This window comes from Halyomorpha halys, unplaced genomic scaffold (assembly GCF_000696795.3).
Source record: "Halyomorpha halys isolate HHAL.00 unplaced genomic scaffold, Hhal_1.1 Scaffold159.1, whole genome shotgun sequence".
NCBI classification, from domain to species: Eukaryota; Metazoa; Arthropoda; class Insecta; order Hemiptera; family Pentatomidae; genus Halyomorpha; species Halyomorpha halys.
In genome coordinates, this window is record NW_027109188.1 from 303352 (window position 1) to 311638 (window position 8287).

The 8287-nt window shown below is 29.3% G+C and overlaps 1 pseudogene; it reads right to left on the reverse strand.

The window, feature by feature from the left end:
• Nucleotides 1–6652: 6652 nt before the first annotated feature.
• LOC136795757 (glutathione S-transferase-like) lies at nt 6653–7466 on the reverse strand (annotated as a pseudogene).
• Between the last annotated feature and the right edge of the window lie 821 nt (nt 7467–8287).

Consider the following 8287-nt stretch of genomic DNA (forward strand, 5'->3'; position numbering starts at 1 on the left):
TTTTTTTTGTAATTTGTTCTCATAGGGAGTATTTTTTTTGTTATTAAAAGGTTTCTTTGTTTTCAATTTAATTTATGTATAATTTATGTCTTTTAAGTTAATTTACGAATAAATGTTTTGTCCGAGCCAGTGTTTATTTTTTTAGTTAAGCTTTCCAACAAGGAGACTATGTCGATTTGAGGTGGCTTAAAAACATGTTTAAAGACTTCTAACCTTCAAAACACACCGGTCGAACTCAATCAATAGGTAAATGCGTTGTAGTTGACAGAGAGAATATATAGAAATAGATTTTCAATATATGAATAAAAAGCGCTAGAAATTCTGTTTCATTTTGACACCATATGGGGTAAGCTGGTGTAGGGTTTCCGTTAATTTTTTAAAACACTTATTTTTAACCTCTTGTTTTAAAAAATTCAGAAATAGATTTATTTATTCTCTACCAATTTTTTTTTTTACTTTTATTTCATTACTTTATTATATTAAAGGAGAGAAAAAATGTTTGACGTGCTGATAACCCAAAGGCGGGCACTGTTGTTTCGCCGTAATTATCCGGAATTATTATCAATTTACGGTCAAGTATTGAATCAAACTGAGAACCCCACGTGTCGACTGGAGTCTATTAGAGAAGGTCCAAGAGATGAGTTACGATTATCTTTACGGAAGAAGTATGAAAATGTTCCATTTTATTTACCACTTATTAAGGTAATCATTTTTTTTTTATTGTTCCTCCAGTCAGAGATGAAGAAATATATGGACCAAACAAGTTTATAACTTACTTCAGTGGGAAACAACTTTAACGGATCAGTCAATCAGTTGTACAACTCGTTTCTTATTTATTTTATGTTTATTTGAAGGAGATGGTAAGGAATGCAGTCAAGAAAGAAGGCAAAATAGTAATGATTATTTATTTGTCTTCTGAATACTATTTTCAGAGACCACTCAAATGTATTTATATATTAGAGGTCTCAGTTCACACTCCCATCTAACAGCCCAGATGAATATCTACAACAAAGGTCGAAACGTTGGCAGAAAATAAATAAATAGTTCTTTTTATTTTTTTAATATGATATAAGGCAATCCATGACGATGTGATGTTTGCCTACACAAAATCTCAGAGATTTCCCAATATCATTATACCGTGACCGAAGAGATTACTTGCACACCATGTATTTTTTAAATTAAATTATGACTTTAAACAATAAGAAAACCCTATTATTTCAAAAATAAAATGTATATTTATAACTTAATAACTACAAATTAAATTTAAAAGAAAAACTTCTTTAAAAAAAACAACAAAAAACATCAAAAAGTATTTGCACACCTTGCGTTTTATTATTATTTTTTTTAATTTAATATTTTGTATGAAGTCCGTTGGCATTTAATTAAATCCGTTTTAATTTGTTCCCATTCTTGCTGTAAAAAGATCCGGTTATTTGGTGTTTTCGGACATTTTTATCAAAAATATGCCACATATTTTCAATTATTTTTAAGTCAAGACCCTCCAAAGTAATATAAACTAGTTGACGAATGTTAAAAATTAACCATTCTTTAGTTTTGTTTGCTCTATGTTTCGGATCATTATCATGCAAAAAAATACACCGTTCCTGAATTTTAATTATTACTTACATATTATTTTATGTCAATTTGAATTTAATTAACACTTACTTGACAAACGCTCTAAACTTCCCATTCACTACAAAAAATTAGTATACACTACAATAATCAGACCAATTTGGACATATAGAATTGAGCTCTGGGGCTCCACCAAACCATCAAATTCTTCCCGCATCCAATCCTTACAATCCAAAATCCTAAGTAAAATCCTTGATGCTCCTTATTACGTCACAAATAAACTCATTCACAAAGACCTTAACATCCCATTCGTTGCAGATTTGGCCCAAAACAGATATGCGTCTTTTTATTCCAAACGGCTTAACCATCCTAACCCATTAATTCTTAATCTTTCATCCTTAACAACCCCTGATAATCCTCCGAGGCGTCTGAAAAGAAGATGGCCACGGGACCTTCTAGTTTAAATTAATGTTTGAAGTACCACCAATGGGTGGTTCCTTCCCAAGATTTTCAAGTGTATATGAAACATACTACATATTTACCTATTGTATTATTTTGTACAGTTGTAAATTTAAATAAATAATTAAAAAAAAATAATTAATCATAATTTATATTTTCTTCGCCATCTTTATAATACTTATTTCTTTATTTAAATGCACAATGTCTGTTTTAATATATTTTTTCATCGTTTATTTAGTTTAATTTTTACCACTACAATGTTATATTTTATTAATTATTCGATTAATTGTTATGTATATTTCCAAGTTTGTTAGTTATCATTTTATTTTTATTTTCATGTTTCTCTGAATTAAGGTGGTTAACTCGTTTTGTTTTTTGTAACTCTGACAAAAAAAAGACTTTTGTTTATTTGTGTATCTATGCTGACCGAACCCCTCCCCCGACCAACTTTTCCTCTTTTTAAATTTTAATTTAACATTTTCCTTTCTTTTGTTTTGCTCTCAAAGTTTTTTCTTTAATTTTTGTAAATTTATTTTTCTTTGATTTTAACGCTATTGTGAAGTACTCACATTACCAGTATTATTTGAAACGGGGACCGAGATTAATGTTCGTGTCTTACAACGCCCAATAATTAACAAAGCTGGTCACGTCCAGTAGATTTCAATAAATGCATTAGAATGCAATTATGCATATCAGTCTATACTGGTCAATGAAGATTTTTATCACCTCTCTCACTAAGAATTATAATTCAGCTATACTCTGGATTAATAATATCTCTCAAATCCGATTCCAATACTCAATTAACGTCAATAAGAAGTATTTAAATAAACCTATCAAATATTGTGATAATACAAAACCTCCTTAATAACCTTTTTCAGCAATACATAGATGGTCATTTAACATCTGATCTCTTTGATATTAGCAACAAATCCACCTGTGCATGTAGACACAGTTGTTTAAGGCCTAATTAGATATTATGAATATTAACTGCACCGATGATTTCAATTAATTAATTATTTAAATTACATTGACAATGTATTGGCAGAATTTAAATGTAACAACAATCTGAAATATGTTCATCATTAATATTGATAGCATCATAAAATCAAACTGGTAGTAGCAAATAAATAATCGCAGATAGGTTTTTTCCATTCGGTCTTCGTTGTAGGGAATATTGCTTAAAGGGGTGAAGTACATTTTGAAAACTATAGAAACCCGCTCAATTCACTCGTCTTGATGTTTAGAAATGAAAGAAAACTTACTGATTCGCAGAGAAATGTTTAAAAAAAAGCACACAAAAAATCGGGAAGCAGGAAGTTGTTACAAGAGTGTGTCTCCGATATTCCAACTTAACACTTAAAAACCAACCTAAATGAATCTTCCAGTACCCGTTATCCATAAAACGTATAATTGAAGAAAGTATATCATTTCGTCAAGCCTTCAAAAATTATTATTATTTTTTTTTTATCATAATGACATATGATATGATACAGGATGTAGAGAAACTACCCAGTAGTAGAACTCTAAAACAGTTTACAATATAAGGTCACGAGGCCATCTTCTTTTCAGGCGCCTTGGAGGATTGCCAGGAATGGAAGAGGAAGCAAGGTTAAAACGAGTGGGTTTGGGTGGTTAGGGAGTTTATTATGGAAGGAATAATATCGGGTTCGGGCTAGATCGGTTACATAAGGAACATTTAGGTCTTTATGGATGGTTTTATTAGTAACAAAATAAGGAGCATTGAGGATTTTACGAAGGATTTTGGATTGTAAAGATTGGATACGAGAGGAATTCGAAGGTTTAGTGGAGCCCCAAAGCTCAACTCCGTATATCCAGATGGGACTTATTATTGTCATGTAGATCAGTCTTTTGTAATGAGTTGGAAGTTTAGACCGTTTGTCTAGTAAGTGCTGTAGTAGTCGGAATCTGCGTGCAGTTTCCTGTCTTTTCAGTCTTGTGTGAGGATTCCAGGTTAGTCGTTTGTCAAGATGAAGTCCAAGAGAACGAATCTGTTCTACAGGGGTAAGAGCCACATTATTAAAGTATACTGTAGGGCAGTCGGCAGGTTTACGACGAAGAGTAAATGTGATTTGTTGGGATTTATCTTTATCCTCCAATTTCGACACCATTCTTCGAGGATTGTGATATGGGACTGGAGAGTTTGGGATGCAATCAAAGGGTTATTACTAACTGTGAGCACACATGTGTCATCAGCATACGTGGTAAGGATAGTGTTAGGAGTTGTTGGTGTGTCAGCTGTATAGATGGTGTAGAGGATGGGACCGAGAATACTACCTTGAGGAACACCTCAAAAATTATAAAATAATTCTTTCAAGAGAAGTGGCTCTAAAAGACTCAGTAGAGAAAATCATAAAAGTTCTAAAATAAACACAACAATATGTTAAATTATAAATTTCTGATAACAACCAGCGTAATCGTCAATGGAAAACATCCTATATTAAAATTCCCAAAGACAAGAACATAAGTAAAGTTAAAAGGGCGTAATGACGAAAAAGTTGATCACCCAGGATAGAACTCTAATCTAATCTGAAAAAAAAATGTCCTAGAGAGAAAATTTTTTTATTAAAAATGTTGGCCAACTTCATACACAGCATACTTATGACTAGTAAACCACATTTTTTTTTTGTTAGTTTTGAAAGGACGTTTAACAGCCTGGTCATCAACGCCCGTTGGTTGTTGGTTTTGGTAAGGCCTAGTTGTTCTATAGTCATAGCTTTGGTATGGTGTACTGATCCGCACCAGTGGGACTCATTTCCGTCAGATTTTAAATATTATCTAGTTAGGCAATTATAATTTGTTTAATAATCGTTACTATAGTGGAAAGGATTAGGAAAGGCTTGTGAAATATAGATAAGTACCTACTCTAATTTGAAAAATAAGCCAAGATAAATAGATAATTATAATAATTAAAGGCTGATTATTAAGTTAGTCTTATGAATCAATTTAATGTCTCTTTCTATTACAGATTCGTCGTTTCTCAACGCCATTGGAACATTTGTTGGTATCCCTAACTGTTGTTTTTTTTTAAATCCTATTAATATAAATAGCCACAGCATAAAAATTTGTAAATTTTCACATTATAAAAAATTTTGCATTGTGTTCTAAAGTTAAACCTGATTTTTATTTTATTTATTATTTCTTCCCTTGCACATTTTATTATTTTTCTAGAGTTTTATAGTCCTTTAAATTTGTTTAATTTTTACATTATTTTAATTCTAAAAATTTTTTATCAAACATAAATGTAAATTCAGGTCTATAGTATAAAATTATATAAACATGCCTAATATTGTAAAAATATATATATACATTAAACCCGACATTGTCGTCCACATTTACAATCTATAAATATTTTTTTAAATAACACTCTAGCACATACATACAAAGATTAAAATAAATAAATAAGTACATTCAGCTAAAAGTCATACACATAAAATGCATAATTATAAAAGTGTACAAAATATATTAAAAAGAATTTAAATAATATAAAAGTAATGAGATACATATGTAATTAAAAAATTACTTATTATTATTGATTAAATATAAGTTATTTCAAACCGTATCTTGTGCTCTCTCTTCCGATTCCTTGGAAACTCCTTATTGTTTGTCCTAATTTTCAACTCCTATTTCCACATCTTCCCAGCTATACGATCCCTACATTCCTGATTTGTGTTCATGAGGACCCCACCTTACTGATAAGCATCGTTCATCGAAGATTGTATTTATTACTCTGTAGCAGACGGTAGTATTTAAAAAAAATAAATAAAAAATGCTGTAACTCTGTAGAACAAATATAACTCTAATCTTCAATATAAATCTTGGCCTTTAGCTATAATTAAAAATTAAATAACTTTTTAAACTGTTTTGTAGTTTATGAAATGACATCTCGTAATACTCTATTATGATCATGTGAAAGTAAAAAAATACACCATAATAGCTATTCGAATTAAGAGAAATACAGCTAAAGTTTATATGATATCAATTAGACAACCGTTCTGCTCACTTTGTAAGTAAATGATTTATATTAATCACTTATGAATCCCGTTCCTTTCTTTTAACTTCTTATTATTTAATCAGAAAAAACAAAACTACTTAGATATCTTATCTTATTGATATCTTCTTGCCTATTTAATATTATTTTTCATCTATCATTGTTATTAATCTGTTACTGTCTAATTCCATAGTTACTAATCAACTATTTTTTTATGTTCAGTTCATTGCTATGTGTATATTTCCAATTTTGTTAGTTTATTGTTTCTTTTTATTTATATGTTTCTCTGAATGATGGTTGTTAACTATTTTTGTTTTATAGAATAGAGAAATTGTGGTTGAAATGTCGGCACGCAAAAATATTTTTTTGTTTATTTGCTGACCACACACCTCCCCCACCTCTTCCCGACCTTCTCCTCATAGTTGTTTATTTTATTTTTTTTATCATGTAATGACAAATATAAAGCGTTTAGTTTCCCAGGAATGCAGAATTTTTTTTTACATTTAACACTTTATATTTATTAATATTAAAATTTTAAAAAATTGCCTATTACTATATTGAATGTTGGTTCAATCGAGCAAACATTGAGAAAATATACATATCACATAAATCCTAAAAGTCTGTATTTGGTCATTTGTTGATCCATTCCTGGATCTTCAGCAGAGCGAGGACGTTTTCTCTTAAACGCTTCAGGTTTTGATCCTTTTCATAAAAGTCAAATCCAGTCATTTTAATGAGATAATCCGCAAGACAAACAAAATATCTTCCAAAGACAATTCACTATTGGCCAGATATCATTTATTTTCTTTCACAAGCTCATCGAATTTACTCCAATAAAAAGACAGTATTTCGTTTATTAGTGTCCCACGATTTTTGAAGTTGCATTCTTCATTGTCATCATACCAGTAATTAGCAATAGCTTGGCGCATATCATATAGCATGTCGACAGCGACATCAATCTGAAGTGCTTGCCAGCCAACTTGGCTTACTTACTTAAGAACGACAGATGGTAGTTGACTGATGAACTTACTTACCATCGATTTTAGGGACTGGTAGTTTTCCAAACGGCATTGTTGGTTTAATTGGTCAGTCTTCTCTGGTTTTTTCAATTATATTCAAATCATTATAAATTAATTTTCAAAACATTTTAAATCATAAATTACCCAACCTTATTTACAATAACACAGCTAATATTATTAATGTTACAGTCTATTCTACTTCTGTTATATTTTATCTTAGTCAACTAACCTATAAAATATAATTATATTATGTATCAATCAATTAATTTTTATCATAATGTGTTAAATTATTTCTTGTTATCACAAATTTTACTTATTCTAATTCTATCCAGTTTACAATTATATTACAATCAATCACTTTATCAACAATACTTTGTTTACCCTAGCTCACATATCAGGTTTGCCATATCCTCATTTATATATTTTTCTCATTCATTATATTATTCTAATTTATTATATTCCCAATTTTAGTTCTTTTATTTATTCATTTCGTTATTAAAAAACCTACCTCATTTAACTATATATTATTTACCTTATATATAAACTTTATTATCACAAAATTAATATTGCTTGAAAATATCAGCATATTGCTGGTTCGAATATTTGTATCTGATTTTAAATTAACAGTATAATCAATATTTTCTGGAATTCTTCTTTTAAAGATATTATTCTTTTTATTTAAAATTATTGATTTTCAAAATTATTACTATTTTTGGATACATTATTTCTTTTATATTCGGATACAGGTAACATCAATGTTCTTCGTTGTTTCTTCAGCTATTAGTATTAATGGGGATAAAATACTGTAAGAAAGAAACTGACTTACAATAACTATTAATTTGGTGTACAGATTGTTCTATTTAAGCAAAAAAAATTAAAGATTATTATTATAATGTATTAATTTTAATATGATTATATTACTAATATATTAACAATTGGATATAGTTTAAGTTTAGTTAATGTTTATATCGATTTTATCATTTTTTCGTAGCAATACCTTTTGTTTTTATTTCTCTCATTTTATAATTAAAAATATTCTTTTTATTTATTAAATTTAAATTTAAATTTGCCTGGCTTCTCCTTCACTACCTAATAATCCTTCTAGGCGTCTAAAAAGAAGATGCCCTCGAGATCTTCTCCTTTAGAAGTGTTTTTGGAGTTCTATCAATGGGTAGATTCTCCACATGTTTGTATCATGTCATAATATCACTTACAGCAAATTTACTTG